This window comes from Aedes aegypti, chromosome 2 (genome assembly GCF_002204515.2).
Source record: "Aedes aegypti strain LVP_AGWG chromosome 2, AaegL5.0 Primary Assembly, whole genome shotgun sequence".
NCBI classification, from domain to species: Eukaryota; Metazoa; Arthropoda; class Insecta; order Diptera; family Culicidae; genus Aedes; species Aedes aegypti.
Window position 1 is genome coordinate 78516838 of NC_035108.1, and position 16119 is coordinate 78532956.

General features: G+C 36.4%; 1 protein-coding gene across 1 annotated transcript in view; it reads right to left on the bottom strand.

Annotated features, from left to right (window-relative positions):
* LOC5574802 overlaps positions 1-11559 on the bottom strand; it is a 266282-nt gene extending 254723 nt beyond the window's left edge. The window contains exon 1 of the mRNA XM_021841320.1: positions 11260-11559. The gene's annotated coding sequence lies outside the window, so the exon portion shown is untranslated. The remainder of the gene's footprint in view (positions 1-11259) is intronic.
* Positions 11560-16119: the final 4560 nt, after the last annotated feature.

The window sequence follows — 16119 nt, forward strand, 5'->3', positions numbered from 1 at the left end:
TGACAACCGACGACACCAGTAAACCCACTCATTCCGACCGACAGCTTTTATGCACCATTATCACCATTATTGTGAAATGGCCACCGCAGAGCTTTTGTAATTGCACGTAAACTACCCATGATTCAGCACCGCCATTCGGGTTGGTTGTATTACATTCTAGCTGTGTAATAACAGACGCGCTCCCGTTGGAAGTTAGAAGACCGTAATTGCTGCAATAAATCACCTTCTGTTTTCACGCCTGTCGTTAAAATGGATGGATATTTCTGTTTGAAGAATGCACATAGCACGAGTTTACTAACGTGAGTTGAAACATTTGACATTCTGGATAATTTCCAACAAAGTTAATGCTTGAAGATGAAAAGAGGCTTGTCTATTATGCCACCTTTCCTATTCGCTGAACTTGACTACAACGACGGTCAATTGTCGTTTATGGCTTTGGACATATTTTGACTGGCTCGATGCCGGTCCAACGCTGTTTGCCGAGTTTTTTACATACAATTTCGCATTTGATCGTGACATTTTTTTGACACCCAGATTGTTGTCCAAACATTGCGCAGCACTTTTGAGGTGGCGTGCAAACAGGTAGTTCTATGTTTCATAATTTCCGCGAAGGCCACTCCCCGTAGAATGTAACTCGCTTTTGAGGTCATAATTCTCAATCTCAGACTTATCTGGGTTAGATTTTTTTAATCATTTTTGTGGTGGTATTCTTTCTGAATGTTTCTCTCAGACTTTATCAACTGAAAGTCTTTCCGCATTCATTGGACCCTGACAAGTTTCCGAGCGGATATTTCTTGCTTCTAATTGCTACAGGATATTGCAGTTTTAGTTTTTCCGCTAAAGTGCCTTTCCATTTTGCACTCAACGACATCGCTTCGTTTTGAGTTTGAAAATTGTTTGTCGACCATCGTCGACGTCGTTGTCATTGTAGTTGTGAACGCTACTTGAGAATGCCCAAAGCAATTGAGTGCCTATCGTTGTTCGAAGCAATTTTCTTAAACTTTTACGAAGGAGGCAGTAGACGTTCTTGACTGGAGGTGCAGCGGCATTTATGGGTGTGAGCGTGATACGGTTTCAAGGTAACGGAGAACGACAGGTTCAATGCATGAAAATGTACGTCTTACAAGCTAGTGGAAGCTACGAATGAAACTTCGAGTGAGAAATACGACTTAACTAGGTCCACCTCGCAACCCACTTTCCTAACCTTGACCTGCGCAAAATTTGCGGCAATTGCTGCTTGCAACTTGTCGTTTACTGAATAAGCAACGGGAATCGGACAGCTGGTTAAATAGAAACGTTTAACGGATATCCGTCAAGGTTCCAGACCGCAGGGATGGTAGCAAATAATTTTGTCAAGAATAGATATTTTAGTGACCAGGTTTGAGGAAATAGTTACCATATTGAAAACAACATTTAAATGCTTTCGTAAACCATTTTTGCATTATGTCCTCACTGAGACATAGCTCGCTTCTCAGATTAGTGTTCAACGAGGACTACCACAGTTATTAACAGAGTGCTTTCTTTGCCAAAGTTGCCATTTTCGAATTCGTATATCGTGTGGCAGGTACGATGATACTCTATGCCCAGGGAAGTCAAGGAAATTTCCATTACGAAAAGTTCATGGACCTAACGGTGTGTCTAAAATAGTTGAAAATAGTGATTTACTTTATGGTTTATGATGATTATGATTAGACTTTATGGCTTTGAAAAAGTAGCTTACTAGAACAATACATATAATTCATACTTCAATATAATTACCTAAGGAAGATTTTAAAAAATAGATACTGTACTCTTGAAGCAAACTCGTCAATTTCTGTTACAATCACGGCATAAATCATAATCAAACATCCCACCTGTTCAACTGAAATCGTCCGCCAGCTATCCGTAGGCCCTTCCATCCATCCGAGTGCTCTCGCAGTTTCCGATATCACGATCTCGAGGCCAAACACAGCATCAGCCCCCATTCGTCTTCCTGTTTCACACCGACCTACACATAAACACAAGTGCATCGGTGTATCGCAATATTGCCTCCCCGCCCTAGGAAGAAAGTACCTTTTGCTGGTCCACTATTTTCCGGCTTGTCCTTTGCCAACAACACAACCAGTCGAAACTATCAATTTCAACTGGTTCAACCGAGGGGCAAAACATCTCGGAATCCAAAGATGGCCGTCACTAAACAAATCGTAACCAAACAAGCTTTCTGCTAGTGCATTTCACTGTGCTTTAGTATAATATTTGCTTCTGGATTCCAAGCCGTTTCACCTTAAACCCAAACCACCAGCCGAAGCGACAAAAATCGGAACACAAAGCCTAGCTTAATGTAATCATGTCACATATCACACCACTAGCCGGCCACAACCGCTCTTGTCTTGTCCGCGTCCATCAGTTTGTTCGGTTCAACATTGCAATTGGACACCGGGCATGAATTACGACAATTCGGCGCTTCGGACTCCTGGGCTGTAGCGCTGTCCGCCACTAGTGTGACAATAAAATTGGCTGTTTTCTTCTTTGTTTGATTTTTAGTCGAGTTTTTCTTCTTTCCTCGCTGTGCGTTTTTCACAATTGAAAGCACTACCACCACCGCCGCCGCATCGCACACTAAAATAAAACACTTTTCACAGTTGTTTCAACACTTGGCCACTTATTCGTTTGATATTGCTGTATTATTTAATTTGTATTTCTTCTTCCTTTCTACTTGCGATGTGGGTGACTATTGATTTTATTTAGTTTTTAGTTTGTTCCATATTTAGTCATTAAGGTCCATGTGTGTGTATGAGTAATGATAGTACCCAGATCCAACCCGAAAAAGTACACATAAGCTTAGGCATAGCTTGTGAGAAAGGTCATAGTGTGATAATTACTATCAGAAAAATAAGGAATGTTCCCATATTCAACAAGTTTACAATCCTAGAAGAAACTTGTGGCCTTCTGAGTTATTGGGTCACCAAGTGGCTCGGTAGCTTAGTTGGTAAAGCACTCGTCTAGCATACAAGAGTTTTGGGTTTGAACCCCACCTGAGCACATGTTTTTCATAATTTATCCATTTTTACCACGCGTGATGAGTTAATTAGTTTAAAGACCAACCGAACATCTCAATATAAGATTGTTGATCCAGACAGCGTTTAGATCTAGAAAAGCTTTGGAAACTAAGCTAAAACAGCCTAGTAGGTATGAAAGCCATTGAAAAAAGTTGGCTATGTTTGGATTAAATCCTGGTAAAGTGTAAATAGGTTAATGAAAAGGTCAATAAAGGTTTGTCCATTTTCTTGCATTAGTCTCGATATTGTCCATGCTACAACTAGATAATTAAAAGCGTGTGATTCAAAATACATAAGGTAACAGTTATTTTTCATTCATATTCTCTGCGAATAACCATCACCTTGTAACGGTACTATTTTCTAAGTTGCACATCTCAAAATGTTTACTTTAGAGTTATTTAGTATTAAGGGACGATATTTTCCACCAATTTATTCTAGAAACATGAAGTGTATGTACACGTAAAAATGTTTCGATTTTGTTATATATTACTCACGTCGTACATGTTGCGTTATATTACATTCGAATTATTGTAATTACTTGCACGTTTTTTCTAACAAAAACTGTTATGATTCTGGCTGGTTAGTAAATATAGCGCAACTCATTTTGTTATTTGCTATAACTGAATTATAACAAAATTTGAAACAGCTTTTGTTATAATAACTAATTTTGGTTTAATTATGTTATATTTTTCTGCATCAACTCAAAGTTCTTCTAACAAAATTGAAGCAACATTTGTTATTTGTAACGAATGTTGATGTAATTTACAATAATTTTATTATTTTGTAACATCCTTGAAACACATTCTGTAATAATTTTGTTATAATTATAATAAGTTTTGTTATATTTTAGATTTGTTTGGTGCAAATTTTGTTAGAATTTTTGTTATTTCAACTACTAACAGTACATGTTTTATAACAACTGGTGATATAAAAAAAAATCATATCGGGGGAACACATTCTGTTATAATCTTGTTTCTTCCGTCTGGTCGAGAAAGCTTGCTGTTACATTTAACTTCTTGTTGTGTGCAACATCCTATTTAAGCGCAAATCTACAAAAGAAATATATTGAACTGATTTAAAAATTGAACTTATGGTGAAAACTGATCACGCATTCTGATTCTAGTTGCAAATGCGCTTTTACTTTCATGATTCGAAAAGTTTGTCGTAATTGTCTGTTATATTGAAAAAAAATCAAGATATTAGGTATGGACAATAAACTACTTAAGCACTAATTCACTGTGGTATGGGGGCATTTCAATCATAATGTCTCGATACGTACTGTCATAGCCAAATAATTTCCAGGAAACCCGAACGACAAAGTGAACCTCTGCTAGGAACACTAGAGAAAATAGTTCTTTTGAAAAATTTCAACCTGACGATATATTTTATCAGTACTGAAATGCGTTGTATCAGATAAAAATATGTATTAAATTTATCATGTTTTTCAGTAGAGCGTACAAATCTTCAATGATCTCTCCATTTTCTCGTAGATACTCAAACATTTCTATTCCATAATTGAATATTGTAGTTGTGCTACTTCTTCCCGAACACCAATTTCCCGAATACCCCGTTTCCCCGAATAGCCCATTTTCTCGAATAGTATAGGAGCGCTCAGGAATTTTTATGACTTCAAATATTTCAGGGTGGTGAATGAACCGGTCATCTGATATGCACCCTTCTTTATTTCATTGGCGGTTCCTTCGAGTTTCACCGCCCTCGGCATCTTTGCCAGTATGTGTTCACTCAAGAATCACCAAATATCTCCTTCTTTCAACTGTTTTCGTTCTTTCTAGTTCACCACCCTTTCACTGAAGACTATTCCTGCACCTTTTTCAACAGTATCATTTTTTGGGGAAAGAATTCGGAAAAATGGCATTCAGGGAAAAGGTTAATTCGAAAAGCTGGCGTTCGGAAAACTGCCTTTCGAGGAAACCACATTCGGAGAAAAGTAGTATAATCGAATTTTGTTGGTCATTTGTATAAAAATAATCAAATTTTGATCATACGTTTAGCGTGAAATATTTTGATTAACATCAACATTTCATTTTTGTTTACTACTAAATGACATTTTGCAGATCAGATTTACAATCTACAATTTCCCAGAAGATTACAGGCCAATAAAATTTAGCCCAATTTAAAATCCTCTTTTGTGGCGAGAGCCCAATATAAAGGCATGTATTTTAAAAAATAGTTTCAACCCAAACTGGAAATCGTTCTGAAATGGTCAAAGAAAATCAATCGAGCTAAAATGTAGAACAAAACTCCAGAAACAAATTTTGAAATCCTTCCAACAAAAAATATGTGATTTGAGCATTAGTTTGGCGTTGTTGCAAAAGAACATACTAAAATTAGTTAACAATTACCTATTTGATAATAAAAAAAGTAGTAGGTAATATATGATGAGTTTCACTTATATTTTCAAAACACTTGTTGAAAATATCTTAAAGAATTTGATATCATCATATAGGAAAATATGATTAACTCAATAATTTAAGTAATAATACCCCATAATATCAAATAACCACGTTTTTAAGGAGCATAATTCAGTTATTTTCAGTAATTATAACTCCTTATTCAAACGAATTGAAGATATATAAAGTTTTTAACTATACACGAATCTCTAGATCCTCATGATGAAAATAAATGTGATGCTATACAGGAATAACCGATAGCTCAAAGGTGAATGTGGCGGTGCGGTTCAAGGTGATGAAATAATGGAACGAAAACTTTTTTGAATTTCCGGGGACCATTATATGAATAATTTTGACGATATTTCGGAATAAAATAATTGAAAACAGTTCAGGAAAACAAAGAAACATAATTTGAAGAAATTGTTTTATGATTTTGTTAGGTATTTCTTCGATATACTCTAGGAGACATCTACCAACAATTCAAGAAGACCTTGATGAATTTATCTATTATTGAAAAGATTTTTGGGCGATGTTCCATCAGTTTTAACTGAACTTAGCGCACACAATTTCTAATCGTAGTTTTTTTAATTTCTTTCAGCATTTGGCAAGTTATCAAGAATAACCAAATCATTCATGGAAAAACTATTAAACTATTTTAAATGAATCAAACCCCGCAAAAAATGATAAAAAGATGAATTTTTATAGAATTTTGTAAGGAATTCTATATAAAAACATTGTGGAGCTAATACAGACAGGAGCGAGAAGTTGTAATTTTTATTGTTGTGGGGTTGTTTTTTAGGAATAAATACACTTTTACTCTTCCTTACTGATTGACTAATTTATTACATATTAGAGGGTGAAAAATTAATTGAAAAAATGCAGGCCCCCGTCCAGTGGATTACAACAAAATTGTATCACAATTATGCCAAAATGTGTTATCAATAACAAATTTTATTAAATTCTGAAAAGGTCGAAAAAATTATAACACTGTTAAAACTAAACTCAGTTATAATAATAAAGTCTATTCTAAATTTGTCTTAGTCAGAAAGCAAAATAATAACACAATTTGTTATAAGTACCGTAAAATGGGGTGTTAAGGACTCGTGGGGTTTTAAGGGATTGAACTTCTCAACCAAGTTCGACAAATCATAGAAACCTAGAAAGTCGATATATAAGTCATCTGAAATGCTCGATTTGTTCAGAGGATTGTGAACTGCATCATGTAAAAGGAGCTGTCTATTAATATGAAGTATTGTGGTTTCTAGAAATTGAAAACCTTTCAAAACATTTTTGTTCAAATTTTATGGTCTAAAAACATTTATCTACAAAACCATGAAATATATTTGAGAAAAATTCGCGAGTAAGGTAGAAGATAAGGAAATTTAATTGAGATCATAGTACAGACAAAAACTTCTTAAAATTATGTCTGGGTTACGATTTTTAGAAACTTTTATGAAAAAAGTCTTGTTTTGAAGATAAGTGGGGTGTTAAGGAATTATCTATTCTAAGTTTTCTAAGTAACTAAACTCATTACATTTATGCCGTAATATATTTCAATATAGTTTTGAGTTGTTCCGTGAAGTTGAACTGCAACGTAAAGTTAAGGGATCTATTTAGTAAGTCACTAATTATCACCAAAAATGACTTTTTTCAAAATTTGGTAAAATTGGTAGGAAAATGTAGATAAAAACTGATTAATGTGAATATGGGTTTTTCATGATAATATTTTCAAAAGCTGTTCACATTGGTGAAAAGTTTGCATATAATAATGATTATCTTATTTGAGATGGTTTTGGAGCTATTAATTATTTTAAGCATTACCTAGGACCTAGATAAACAATTATAATAAAAGGTTATTTCAGAGCTCTTTTTGGAAAATATATAGTGTGCGGTATAGTGTGAGAGATTTCCGCTCTATATTGGAAAATTTTCGTTAGGATTTTTCTCGATCATGCCACTGGGTGTTACATGCATATCCGTTATTTGGTGCAGAGTTGCTCGCTGTCACTATCAACGCTTAAAATTTGCTGATTTGTACAGGTCGAATGCGATACAATTCGGATCATTCCATATCACATCAACATCATGCTGTCTACTTCATCACCAGTGCATTGATGGCGATAGACTATGGATCTCACTGATGGGTTGAGTTTAGCCTAAAATTAGGCAAATAAAAAGGCAATTTATTAGTATGATTTTTTTTGACAGTGCTGCAAACAAATTGAAATTACGTGTTGGTCACTGAAAAACCTTAAAAGCATGGATAATTACCACGTGATCACTCATTCTGCAGTGATTATGATCTAAATTGCTATGTCGCATCAATGCTGTTGGTTGTCAAATCAAAGTGATATTGATAGCTCGCAAGTGATATTGATAGTTTTAGAGCATCAGCCATCAGCTGATACTATTGATATTAAGAAACTCTGAATTTGGTGTGGTACTTTATTTAAAAGGTAAATTGGACACTTACCCTATTCACACTTAAAGCTTGTTGAAATTATCCTTCTTTTCACAAGTCATGACAAGATTGCTCTGCACTGTTCTAGGATACGAATACTGCATATAAGTTTAAAAATATTTTCAAGACAATTATGCGATGCACTGATAGCTTGCTTGAAAATAGAATCAATGGGTATGAGAGATTTAGCAATTAAAATAAAACGGTTAGCGTTTTCAGGAGTTTCAACTTGAATTATATTGAAGTAATATCATCTTTAGATTGAACAAGACTTTTAGAGTTGAAGGGACACATCAGTTGACCAAAATATTTTTGTTGCTGTTGGCAAAATATAGTTTTATATACAAAGCTCAAATTCCTTAACACCCCATTTTGCATTTTCGCCAAAAATCACACATTTTTATGATTTTCTCAGAAATCTGTCATAGAATCGTCTTCATTGTAATTGGCTTTTGATATACACGCCGGGAGAATTGTAGGACTGTATTTTGTTCAATTATTGGCATACTAGAAGTTGCTCGAATTTTAAGTGAAATTTTTTTTTTCATCCCTTAACACCCCATTTTACGGTAATCAAAAAGTAATTTGAAATCAAGTGAAAATAACAAATTATGTTAAACTTCAGATATAAGAAATACTACATGAGTTATATGTTTGTCAGTTTGGAACATAGGGAATTCTAATTGTGTTCAAATCAAAACACGTGTTGTAGGAATAGAATATTCTAGACTTGCGATATTTTTGTCAAATCAATCATTGACGTTTATGGAATTTATTGAGGTTTGGCTTCGATTTATCTTCACCTTAAGATGTTTGGGTTATGTTCTTCCAAGATTATTATTTCACATTGTAGAGTAAAGTGGGGCAAAAGTTCGAGTGGGGCAAGAGTTTCTTTTTGAGATTTCTAGCTCAAATCAAATCAAAACTTAGAAATGTCATGGTGGTTCGAATGCTATTCAAGTAAGAGACTTTCACTCCAAATATCATAAAAATCGATTGAGATTTGGAAAAGTTATGGCTATTTGTTGTTTTTCGACGTAAATATTGTAATATTTGGTCAAACTTTCGATGCATGGAACCAAATGAAGATAAAATATTTTTCATTATTTTATGTAAGGGCGTTTCTAGGCCTATCATAAGGATGCTTTGACGTGGATTAGTTTTTCCATAAATAGTTGGAATCAATTTTTGGCCCGTAGCGGGGCAAAAGTTCGAATCTGCGGGGCAAAAGTTCGACCCATGTATAAACCCACAGAAAATTTTTCAAATTTCCTGAAATCTACATATTATCTTCAAATTTAGCGAAATTTGCCTGATCGTGCGAAAAATGTCACAAAAATTTTACATTTCCCTTAGTTTTGCGAAAAACTGCTATTTTTTGGGTGTATTACAATTAACCCTATTTTGGGCATTTTTTGATGAAAATTTAGTGTGTATTTTTCGGCAAACATTAGTTTACGGCTGGTAGAAAGTACGCCTGGCATAAAAGTATTAATATTTTGTGTTTTAGCCAACGAACTTTTGCCCCACACTAGATTCGAACTTTTGCCCCACCGGTGGGGCAAAAGTTCGAATAAGACAATCAATTTTGAAACTGTTATAACTAAAAATGGGTAAATATTTTGACACAAGTTTGTTCAGCAAAGTTATAGCCAATATGATGAAGGTTCGCTGTATGGTATTTGTTTTGTTTCATCTGCTATTATTTTCCTGGAAACTTTGATTATACCACTAAGGTCGAACTTTTGCCCCACCTTACTCTAATGTTTGAAAGTAACACAAAGATGTGTGGAACTGTTGAACCAAAATATTCACGAGTTAAAAAAATTGCAAAGCGGTCGACTGTAATCCAATTTTTGGTCAAAATATGAAACATTTCACGTGGTCCGCTCTGACTTAATGCCGACCAATTTGTAGAACTTCAGAACGAACATCTAAGGACATCTAATTCCTCAAAACTACCATCATTTGTGGATTTTGAAATGAATTTGCTTTGACATCGTAGTTACCCGTGGAGGAAAGAATAACTCGCAATAACTTATGCATACCATATTTTGGTATCATACCATAATTAGGTATTGTTCAGTTGTCAATACCTCATTTTGGTATTATAATGGTATTTTGAAAAATGTTTAAAACAATTGAAAATACTTCATTTTGGTATTCGATAGGTATTGAGGACTGCTGGAGGTATTGAACTACTATTGAAACAGATTCCCTGAATTTCATTCACCTTAACTGAACACCTACTAAGCATACCTTCATTATAGCAACTTGAACTATTTTCACATGTTACACCAGCGCCGTCCATTGACATTCCGAGGACGGCAGTGGCAACGACAAATCACACATCGCACTACTTCCACCATGGCAATAGTAAACAGAAACCGAATTTTTCGAATCGTTCGAAAAATTGCCTATTTTTCTCGTGTGATGGTTTCGAGGGGTGGGTCGCACAAAAGTTCCACAACGGAACGACGCTGCGACACTGCGGCGGTCACCGTCCAATAGTTATGTAACATTTAGCGGGTTTCTAGCAGGTCTCTTTCATTACTATACTATTATTATTTTGTTTCTCTGTGTTTTGGGTTTCACTTTTCTTCGCGGTCGGGCGCGACTCGTTCAAAAGCTAGAGCTCACTTTCAACATCTGTGTGCAATGCGGCAAAGCGGGCTGCGGCGGTGGCGTCGGTTCTGAACAGCGCAACTGAGATTGGCGAAATCTCTGGCGGCAACTCACGCGGATCAGCAGCTGACCGGGTCGTGGATCGCCTTCAGGGGGTCAACACGCCGTTTTGAGGAGATTGTGACCTCGTGCTTCTTTTCAACTTTGGCAAGCACCAAAACCACACGAAGTGCATCGAGTTCATCTGTGCGGCGCAACTGCTTCTCTTACTTATCTCCTTCGCGCAGCCGATGGCTGCGTCGAAAAGAAAGTACTTGAGCCACATTCCGCACCTCGTCCTCCATTGGCTCGAGTTGCTGCTTCATTCAAGTTCAAGATGCCTACAACGCAACACGACGGCCCTCAGTTTTGAAAACAGGTCCTTCCGATCGAAGACTACGACAACGACGGGTTCGTCGCTTGCATGCTTGGTGCAGTCACTATCCAGTCCCTAAAGCAACTTCGGCCAAGCTCTTGGAGATTCCTCTTCACACCGGTTCTCTCTTCATAACTGTTGTTACTAAGCGAATTAACCACTGAAGCACGGATTTTTGGGGCAACGTCGACGGAGTATTTCAAGTTCTGTTCTTCATTCCACGAACTTCTCATCAAATTCAAAAAACGTCAAACAAATCTCCCTAAAACCCCATCAATCCCATCAACAGCCACTGTTCACAATACAAACCGATTGCGTTGGATCAGCGCGCGGAAATTCAATCAAATGAAACGACGGGGCACCGCGCATCAGAATTACAAAAAAAAAATCTTGCATTGACAGAACATCCACTCAAATACGGGGGAGTGCAGCAAAATTGAAACAACGCGTGAAACGGCACAGCAATTCCGAATAAAAAAGAGGTGTGCTCTCTCTCGCTCTAATCTAAGCGATCAAAAGAGTTTGCACAACGCCGCGAAACGGAAAGCGCGAGGACACGTTGTTTGCAAAACACACGTCTGTTCTGAGCGCGATACCGAAGACAACTGGCGAAGAGGTGAACGCCGATCGACCTGTTGCCTGGAAATCGCCCATACTCCCACTTTAGGTGCGAACGAAATTCGCTCACGTCGGATCGCGGGAAATACCTTTACGACGACGATGATGGGAGAACACCTCTGCTCTGGAAAGCTTCCGACCGAACTTCGTAAACGCAATTTGCGGAGACAGAGAGCAAGAGAGATCGCGAGCAGAGGCGAGAGTAGCAAGCCGAAGACTTCCAGTGAGCGAGGAAAATTCGCGTTCCAACGGAATGGAGCAAAGGTTTCGCACTTCCATAGTGGTGGAGCCAAAGCTTTCGTCGGTTGCGGAAAAGCTCATCGGTTCGTCGTCGTGAGTGGGAAAGTTTCTGTTGCGATGCGAAGGTCTTGCTCAATCGAGAGGTGATTTGCGGAATTGAAACTTGTTAGTGGAAAGAGTATAAACAGTGGTTAATTTGTTAGAATTGGATTATGGTAATTTGAGTGTTGCCAGTGATTTTGCTAAAATGATGGTCAATATTTTTGAAAGACGATGTCAGAAGTACATTAGAGATTTTTTGCCTTTTTAATTTTCCTTTATTCGCTTATCTTTTGACAGATACGCGTATTTTGACTACCACTTATATTCTTCCTCGATGTCAGTTACTCTCAAGTGCTTCAAATCCAAACTACAATGAAATAAGTATCCGAGCTTGCAAAAATATCCTAAGAATCGCAAGAACAAATTAGAATGAGGATTTTCACCAGAATCCTCTCAGGATTCTCATCAAAACCCTCTTAGAATTCTCACAGAATCTTCTCAGGATTCTCATCATTATTATCTCAAAATGCTCATAAGAATTCTCTTACGATGCTCATCAGAATCTTCCCAAGATTCTATTCAAATTCTTCCCAGGATTCTCATCATGGTCTTCTCAGGATTCTCATAAGAATTCTTCCAGAATTCTCATCAAAATCGTTCCAGGAATCTTATCAGAATCATTTAAGGATTATCACCAGAAACGTTCGAGGATTCTCATTAGAATCTTCCCAGGATTCTCATCAAAATTCTGTCAGGATTCTTATCAGAGAATCTTTAAGAATTCGCAACAAAATTCTTCCAGGATGCTCAGCTTCTCATCGAAATTGTTCTCGGATTCTCATAAAAATTGCCCTCAAATTTACATTAACGTATAAACAAGAAAACTGTGTCTTAAAAATATGTATTCAAATTTCGGAACCAAATAACCCGGGCCACAGAACGAAACCCAAAATAGCCCTTAAATGTCCAAAATGTCCCAATTTTACCTCCAAAAAAATCAATTTGCCTAATTTTCTTTGATGTTTCGTATAACAGTTTTCTTATTTTTAAAGCTATTGGGCTAAAAATTGTGTAAATTTTTAGCATGTAAGTGCATTTTACTGACAGACAAATTTAATAAGATTTGGTCGACAACATTGAATTTTGTTTGGTTCTCTGTGATCTCACATTGAGAGTTCCAGCCTCCTTTATCTGAACATGTCAAATGGTCAAGTGACCATTGTGGTTCGAAAATGTTTCAAATAAGATCGCAAGACTTAATACCATCGCTCATCTGACCGTTGTTATCAGAAAAAAATAATTCTACATCAAATCTGTCCTCACAAGTCGTTCGCTGAACAAAATTTGAAAAAAAAAGTCGTGGGGCCCGTTTTGAAGTTAAACCTTTTTGATTGTATGAGTTCACAAATTCATAGGAAATCTGACATGTTTAGATGAGTTTTTAACGGCTGTGATCATCGAAAAACATTTCCTAAAAAAATGATTCAAAGTTGGTTTGTAACCGCTGAGTGGATTATCGAATGGGAAGATCAATCAAATTAGGAGTTACGCCCTTTCGAAGTTGCAACCATTCAAAACACTATTTTTAAATAGATTAATAAGGCATTTCAATACCATTAAGCATATTCTAATGTGTTAAATGACACATTGCACTTACATGCTGCAAAAGTCTTACAAAATCAACTGATTTTCCATAGGCTCAAGTGCTATAAAGTATTACGGAGCCGATTTCATCTTGTAACAACATTAGTTTTCTGTAGCACAATATTCTGGATACTCACGTTGCAGGTTATTTTACAAGCAACTGAAACCAAATAATAACATATATTTCTAAATTTTCTAAAGCGTATTTCAAGTATTGAGGATTCCTACTTCACGAATTGGCTTGGAATGGGATTGATTGATTTATACATTTATTCCATTATTGTCTCTTACGTGTTTGTTTGATCAAAAATACCGGGAGACCACAGGGAAAATTGTAGATTTGTAAAAAATCTAAATATGGTATGTATAACACAAATGATCACAAAAGTATTGACAATGGTCAAGAGTGTCATAGTTTCGCCAATAGTGCATTACTCAGCAATTGAAGGTTGAATTCTGGAACTGTACTGTCGGAACAGCCCAGTGTGTTTTATTTTGTCGATTTCATGTGCATTTTGAATAACGCCAAAACCGTTGACTTTATATATATAGCTTGTTCGGAGAATGCTTTTAGTTGCCTTGTTTAACATTGAACCAAGGTTTACTCCCCAACCTTGTTTCTGAGAGCAGTCTGGACAAGATTATCTAAAAGAAACATGAATATTGTTAGTATCCAATGTACTACGCTAACTCTAACGCTAATTACTTGTTTGTCACATAACAACCCTTCATAAAAACTGACCATGTCATCACGCTATCTTTTAAAATGACAAAGTAATTATAATAATACTCATTTTTCAAGGGGTAGTTTAGGCCCCAATACCTGTTTCCGGTGCAAAATGGCGCAGAAAATCCTTACATAGTATGAAAGTATCATATGTTCTCTTCCGGCAGGTGATAAATACTTGTGTCTATGAGAGTCTTTTCGTGCGTTTTTACTATAAAACAAATAAGCCTTATGAAACCGAAATCGACCGATAACTTCACTTGAAGAGATAGACAAAAACACGCGTTTTAAGATATCTAACAACTTTGTAGAAGACATGAAAAATGTTAAAAATCTTAGTAAAAAGTTATGGACAAAAAATATTTCAAACGAGTTTTCTCATACAAATTTCTGCAAATTTTGTTTAAAATTTCATAACTCGAGAAAGCTGCCAAAATTAGAATTTTTGCAATAGTATATTGTGAGCTGGAACAAAGAAATTAAGGCATTATTGTTTCTTTTTCTGCTATAAATTTAACAAAATTGTCTAATGTTAATAATAACATGATGTATTGACAATATAGGGGTTTTATGATCGCATCAATTTCAACGACATGAGCGTGAGCAGTGATTTTACATCAAAATGTCATGCTAAAGCATTGCGAAGAAGATCTCAAATGAGTTTGCTGTCGCAGGATAAATCAATTTTTCGAGATTTGATTATGAGTCTATTGACACTGCCCATAAATCCATTTTTCTTTATTGATTATTTGATATTGATTTTGAACGGTTACTCCCTAGCTTCCACCAGGAATTCGTAATATGTATCCTTCAGAAGTTCTCCATATATTTTTTAGAGTTTCTTCGACATAACTCGAAAAACGCTGGCGATAGTTTTTCAGATGTCACTGAATCACTGAATAATTGAAATCTCTGGAGTTCAACTATGTAAGTATATTTACCGATTTTCTGACACAGCTTGTTGATATTATAATTGTTGATGCTTGTGATTATCCAACTGAAGTTATGTTTGAAAACTTACCTGAAAAGAAAGAGAAAGAACAATCAAAACATTAGTATGCATATAAGTAACAGAAACAGACCATCCAAATCGAACAAAGAGCTCAATACGTTAGTGCACCAACGGCTCGTCCCCCAAAAGCTTCCTCTCCATGGGAAAAAAGCTCCCTCTCTCATTAGAAGCCCCAAAACATCCAACCACCCGCACCAATACAAACACACAGTGCAACCAATGCAACCAGTGTTGTAGACTTTCCAGTTGTTTTGCTTGCATTGCATTGCACATTCAATCCTGCTGAGCCCGTGTGTGTCTTGGTAAGTGCGTAACGAGAGCCACTTTCCGGCAGTGAGAGAGAAGGTAGGTAAATATAATGCAGCCAGACCTAAACCATCAAAGCTGCCTCTGGCAAAACTTTGCATATTATCGAACTTGCACAAGCGAATGACGTATGCGTTTTCGGAGTGCCAAGATTTGTTTGTCTAAATTGACAAAAGAGATTTATAGGCTGCGCCCTACCACCGTTCGGCGGCGGCTCCTTGGAAGATGGCGAACAGCTGATCTCCCCACATTGAATCATTGCTCGACAAAATACTCACAGCTGACTAAGTGACGCAAGTGATGGACTTTAACATGGACGTTTGACTCTGTCTTTCGCTCCGTTGTCGTCATTTTTGCTTTGTAGATTAGTCAGAGGTCATAGTAGCCGCGACGATGTTTGACGAGATCTAACTGTTAAGCACCTTAGCTTGCTATGAGACGATGTTAAGGAATCCGTGTCCTTTATAGCGTATGTACTACCGTTTCGTTGAAGTATCATTAAGCAGTGAAATGTGTCGATGACCATTTTAAAATAAACGTTTAAAATTTGCATGTAAGACCTTTTCGATGATAAAATATT